This window comes from Chaetodon trifascialis, chromosome 7 (assembly GCF_039877785.1).
Source record: "Chaetodon trifascialis isolate fChaTrf1 chromosome 7, fChaTrf1.hap1, whole genome shotgun sequence".
NCBI classification, from domain to species: Eukaryota; Metazoa; Chordata; class Actinopteri; order Chaetodontiformes; family Chaetodontidae; genus Chaetodon; species Chaetodon trifascialis.
This window is the reverse complement of record NC_092062.1, coordinates 24,870,521-24,876,520: the sequence shown is the minus strand read 5'-3', so window position 1 is coordinate 24,876,520 and position 6,000 is coordinate 24,870,521.

Sequence of the window (6,000 nt, the reverse complement as noted above, 5' to 3'; positions counted from 1 at the left end):
GGAGGAGCAGAGGGAGGAGATACAAACAAAGCACCGACACACAGAAATTGACATCACAGGTACGGCAAATGGGACAGCGTACATCAACCAGATCGAGATAGTGTACACAGGGAGAGACGGCGAAAGAATGAAAGAGAGAGATTTGTGGCCTGCGGAGTGAAGGGCATGAAATGAATAGAGCCAGGGGGCCCACTGGAGTGTGTCCTAGGGATATGTGCGACTGGGTCAGGGAGAGGAGTGGGCTGCGGGAACAAGGATGGTTGTGGGCAGGGTCTATAGAGCCAGCTGAAGGAAAAGAGGAGAGATGGATAAGGCCCATTAACTCAGCGATAGCAGCTAACCAGGATCACCCAGGGAGGGGCGACAATTCGGATCTACGCCGACGGATAGAGGAAGGAGGATGTTTAAGTCATAATCTGCAAAATCCTCAATTCTTCAGATTTATGTGCTGTCATTTTTGGTGATTAGCTGTACTGTACTTACATCAGTTTAAAGAGCTGATCTGTAATTTCTTTTCACTATAATTTATTTACATAGCTGAGGTTTGATCTATATATATAGATATAGATATAGATATAGATATAGATATAGATATATCGTCATTGAAAGGAGGTCTGTTTGAGTTTTGTGTTCCTTTATGCTTTGAGAAAATTCTCCAATGTCTCAAGCTGAATAAAGCCGCCTCTAAAAAACAATTGGCTGAGCAGAAATCCACCAAATTAAACGATCTTCACACCCTGACACCCCCGTCGGCAAGAGGGCAACGCTTGTCTGTGCCTTCCAGAACCGTTACAAGTCGCTGTTAAACAATAAATCTGTTTTATGATTTGCTTTGATTCAGAAACAAAAATGAACTGGCTGGGTTCAAAGAGTGCTCATAAGCACACGGGGACTGTGGTTTGTGTAAAAACAACTACTTTGTTAAGGTGAGGGGAGCTTCGTCGTCATAATTACACCAATGAACACATAGTTAAAGTTCAGGGACAGTCAGAATCGTGTCCTGTCATTTTGAAATATGGGAAACAGGCTTTCCCTACATAGACATTGCCTCTAAAATAACCCCATCTCACTTCCTCCTTTGCTAATTAGTACGGCCTTTGAGGGCTTTGTCGCTTTGACGCAAACATATGTTGCCTTAGGAAAAGGACCCATGCTGTCATCCTATTTGGGAGGAGAGTCTTAAAAAATGCATCACAAAGCCGAATGGAAGGCTGTTTATCTTAGCTCAGGAAAAAATTTGTGAGATGCGTGTTTTCACAGGACACAGACAAAATACTTCATGCAAAGAGCATCAGAAAACAAATCTCAATTTCAGCCGTAGAGGCTTGTTGTTTTTGCATTAAAGACCTGCTCCAATCTTGTGTTTTCCATTTTGCTAATGAGGTGTCCCTTTCCTTACGATCACAGATTGCTCTTTTAAACAGTGTGGCCATTGCTGGTTTTTAAACTGCAATTTCTTTTAATTAAGTCTGACTTTCTGCGTGGGCGCCTGTTTTATTTGCGTGTTCTTCTATTCATTCGATACAGCTCCAGCTGCTACAGCACATCACGTGAAAGCGTTCGTTGCCTGGTTATAGGTTGAATCACTGATGTGTGAGACAAATTGGCTGTAAAGAGTTGGTCAAAACATGTTCATTTGCAATAAAATCATCAGATTGTTATTTCAAATTCTTGACTAATTCCTAGCATTAATGTTTAAAGCACAGACAAAAAAGGAATAGTCATTCACTGCAGAGTACAGCAGTACAAAAACACAACAGATACAACTTACACATGTTCCAAACTGAGTTATTATTAGGATAAAGAACGCATAACGAGAGAAATTGAAATCTATAACAGGGACAGATCGAAAGAGGCAAAAAATCCTTTTCACATCGGACTAATTTTACTCCGGGTCACAAGTGATTTGTAATAATTGCGGCGCTCCATGGTGGTTTGAATCCGCAGGGAATCCGCTGCATTTACTGTGTCAGTCTTCCACATCTCATGAAAAACGGAGACGGCCAGCTGTGGAATCAATGGAGGAGGGCTTTGATCACCAGGGACTTCAGGTTTTGCTTCGCTGAATCAGGCTATAGCAAACAGCAAAATCCAGAAAATCCTAAAATATCCAAATCAGGAGGTATTCCAGTTAAAGGTCTGTCAGACTCTCTGTAATGTGAAACTGTATGTTTTAACACAACACTAACTACGCAGACAATCTGCAACATCTGCAGCCACTTCAGTCCCTTTCAGCTCACTGTTTTGGTTTGCTGCTCCACATTGTTGAGTCACTCCGGCCTCGCCGACCCCCGCATATTAAATCGTGGGCAGCCGCTCGCAGCTCTCATGCACACACAAGCTGACTGTCGGCTTCCTGCCCAGCGTGAAATGGTGGAGAGCCAGAGTATCTGAGTGGCTGGTGGACGCAGTCGAACATCCAGGAAGCCAGAGAGCCACATGTTTTTTCTCAAGAGCTGGCCGACAAAATTGTGGGGAAAGTGCCAGTGAATACTGGACTTCGTTCAACAGGTGGTGGGAAGAGAAAGAGAGCTCTAAGTGAATGTCTGTGTTGCTCTGTTTCTCCTTGACATGTAAGTAATGTTTGTTTGCTAACACATAAGCCCTGTGATAGACTTGTTGCTGTTGGAGATTCAGCTTCAATTGAACAAATCTGAACAAAACAGAGATTGGAAAATAGCTCACACATGTAGCCCATGAGCAAACCTTCCTTTCGAATGTTTCTCAGTCTATGTGTGATATAGGGCAAGTCTTATTTTGGTCCAAGTCTTTGCCGCTGATGTCCATATTGCAGCCCTGGACTATATGCACATGAGTGTGCCCATGCACTTTAATGCCATACAGCGCTGAGAGGAGGCACTGATGTGTGACAGAATTGCCTGACGGATGGCGATGTGCTAGCAGGCCGTATCAATGGAAGTGTCTTCCTTGCTTCCCCTAAATGCACTCAGACAGATACAAAGACGGAGGCTGCCGACTGAATCCCTGAAATGGACAGCCCTGGGACGCCGAGTGAAAGTCAAACAGGTTAGTGCAGAGTAGTTAGGGGCTGGAGCTCTTGTCTGCCCGGCCCGCTAATGGAGAGTCGAGCAGGTGAGTGCTGCAGTGGTGCAGAGACTGGCACACGCCAAGCTAGAGAGGTGAGACTGGCTCAGTAGACCCCCTGCCTTCGGTGTCATCTGTCACCATAGTGAAGTATGCACATGCTGGTGTATGCATGTTTGTGAGTGTCTATGTAAGTGCTCAGCGGGGTCAGGAGAGAGAGGAAGATGGGGGAGAAGGAAGCCAGCAGGGTAGAGGGCAGAAAACTGGCAGAGACTAAACAGGGAGACATGTTGCTCACAGTATTCAGGAACTGGAATAATTGATGCTTCCAAACAGGTGAGTAGAATTCAAGAAGAGTTTAAATTTCAAGTGAACAGTCATGTGAAAAGCTGCTGATCGATATCCAGCGTTTGCACGTAGATCATGCTTTTTGTCTGTCAGTGTGTCTTCAATTATTCATATCACGCTGCAGGAAAACATGCGAAGAAAACAGAGAATTAGGATTTAAATTTCCACTCTGCTGCCCACTGTGGCCCTGAACTGCCGTGTGACGTCAGAGTCCATCTTCCCCAACCCGCCCTCTCCTCCTTCACTCTCTAAGAAGCACTTTACAAAATTTGTAGTGATTGCAGAGAGTGGAATAAACATTAAAGCAGCTATAATCAATACTTTTCTAATAACAATGGATTAAATGACTGCGTGATGTGAAAGCGAGTGCTGGTATTGACAGAGCCACAATGAATTTTCCCTCAGCTCAGTGGAGCCTTACAATGTCTTTCAGCTCATTGTTTTGGTTTTTCAGACCATAATTTTACTCCTGTGGTTCGATCTGCCCGCTCAGGGTGTTGTTTCCAGGCTGCTGGTTCCAGTGAAAAAGCTCTAAAACCACTGCATGCTAGCTCTCCAGCAACAAACAGCAGACAGACAGAGTTTGCAACTACTTCTTTATCAATTAAAGAGCCAAATGTATCCCTCTGGACGTGGTGGAGACCAAAAACAGAGCCACAATTACAGTGAATTGGGCTTGAGTTCAGAATATCAACTCAAAAAATGCTGTTGTTGTGTTCCCATCTTGTTTCAGCTTCGCCCAAATGGCCAAATAAATCAGTTATTGTGGGTTTCAAAACTGGGTCAAGTTTGGGTTTTATGGTTGAACAATGTGTGTAGAGAGTGTGTAGACAGTGTTAAGTTAGCTCACACCTCACATGTCCAGTAAGGATATGCATTAGTAATTTGTTCTCACCCATTTGGCTGCAACACCTTCACCCACTCGATGTTCACAAGGTTACCAGTCTGACAAAGGCCAGCGCCACAAAATCTTCATTATTCTGTCATCAGCAAAAGCTTCCCTTTCAGGAGGTGAAATAAAGCCAGCGAGCATAAAGAAAAAGTGCATTCAGCAGAGCAGAAGCATCAAGGAATCACACACTCGAGCACAGAGGTACTAGCTTTTATCATTCAAGGAACGCAAGTGATTTTCCTTTTTATTTGTCCGTTCCCTTTTTGATGACAAGCTGCAAAGCTCGGTCCTTACATGACACAGTCTTTTTCAGCCCATAACACCTTATAACCCCCTCTTGAGTTTCAATTTATTATCCAATGGCAGAATGAATAGAAGTTGAGAGACTTACAACCTATCATGCTCCCTTTCTTCCTTTTGTAATCAAGGTAAAAAGGAGACAGCTCAGCAGTGAGGTACTGAAACCAATCCCAGCTCAAAGTCAGAGCAACATGCAATGGAGCATTAATATATTTATCATGGCATCTGTATTATGGCTGTATTTATACCAGAGCTTATATAGGTGGACTCCAGAGTGAAAAGCTTTTTCCACTAGAACCCACATTCTAATTAATTTAGCAACTTAATTTTCCCCTAATTCCCAATTAACCTCAAATGCATCAAAACAGAAAGTAACCATCTTTATTTTTGAGTTAAAAAATGTGTTCGGACTAATGAGTCACTTCTCAAACGCGTTATGTAACTGTTCTGGGAGTTTGGTCAATCAGAGATGCTGTTAAAACTCAGCTTTGTAAAGACCTTTCTTCACCTCCATCACTGCACTCTGAAACATTTTGTTCCAACTACAGAGTCTTCTGCGTCTGCCTATTTGTCTTTTTTCAGATAGCTCCTCTTTTGCCACAAGGCACATTGTGTCATCGCAGAGAGCAGGTATTGCAGACAGGGTGTGACGTTTAGGTGAGAATGCACAATGGCCTTGCAGGTCACTTTTATCCATTATCAAGCTGAGATCAAGGCGAAATATTCTGCACAGGTGTTAATATGTGTCACCTGCGTTGTCACTGTTGAGCTTTAGTCAAATCTCCCGAGCTTAAGATAAATCAGTCTGCCAATAGCCAGATGAGCTGATCGCTTATTCCAAAATTACTTGCTCTGCTTTCCACCTTCCCCTGAGCTCTCCTGTTGTGCTTTGAAATTATCTCTCTGGATTTGATATGCTGCTTTCAGAGATAATCTAACAACATAGCAAATTTAAATTGCTTTTGCTTGGGACTCGTGGCACTGGTCACTAATCATAAATCCACTTTCTGGGTAACTGAAAGTCAAACTGGAATTATTTCTCTATTAACACAATGACATTAAAATCGTCGCTAAGAAATCAGAATATTAATTGTTTTTGTTTTTGTTTGGTTTAGATAGACGGAGAGTTAACCAGCTGGAGGCTCAACGCTGTTACTCTGTGCTGTGATTCAAATCGGTGTGTAACATATGAAGACCTGAACATGCAGGACCACTTCCTGATGTGAGCTTTGACAGTCCGGTCATTTGCTGTCACCACATCTGGATAAATGAAAGAGGAACAACGCTAACTAAATACCCTCCTCTGCATTGGAGTGTGCAGGAGCTAATCTAGTGTCTAGTGGTAACCAGCGCTAACATGAGCAAGCTAAGCTAACTAGCCTCCACGTTGCAAGTGCAAACTAGTTTAGCTTGTG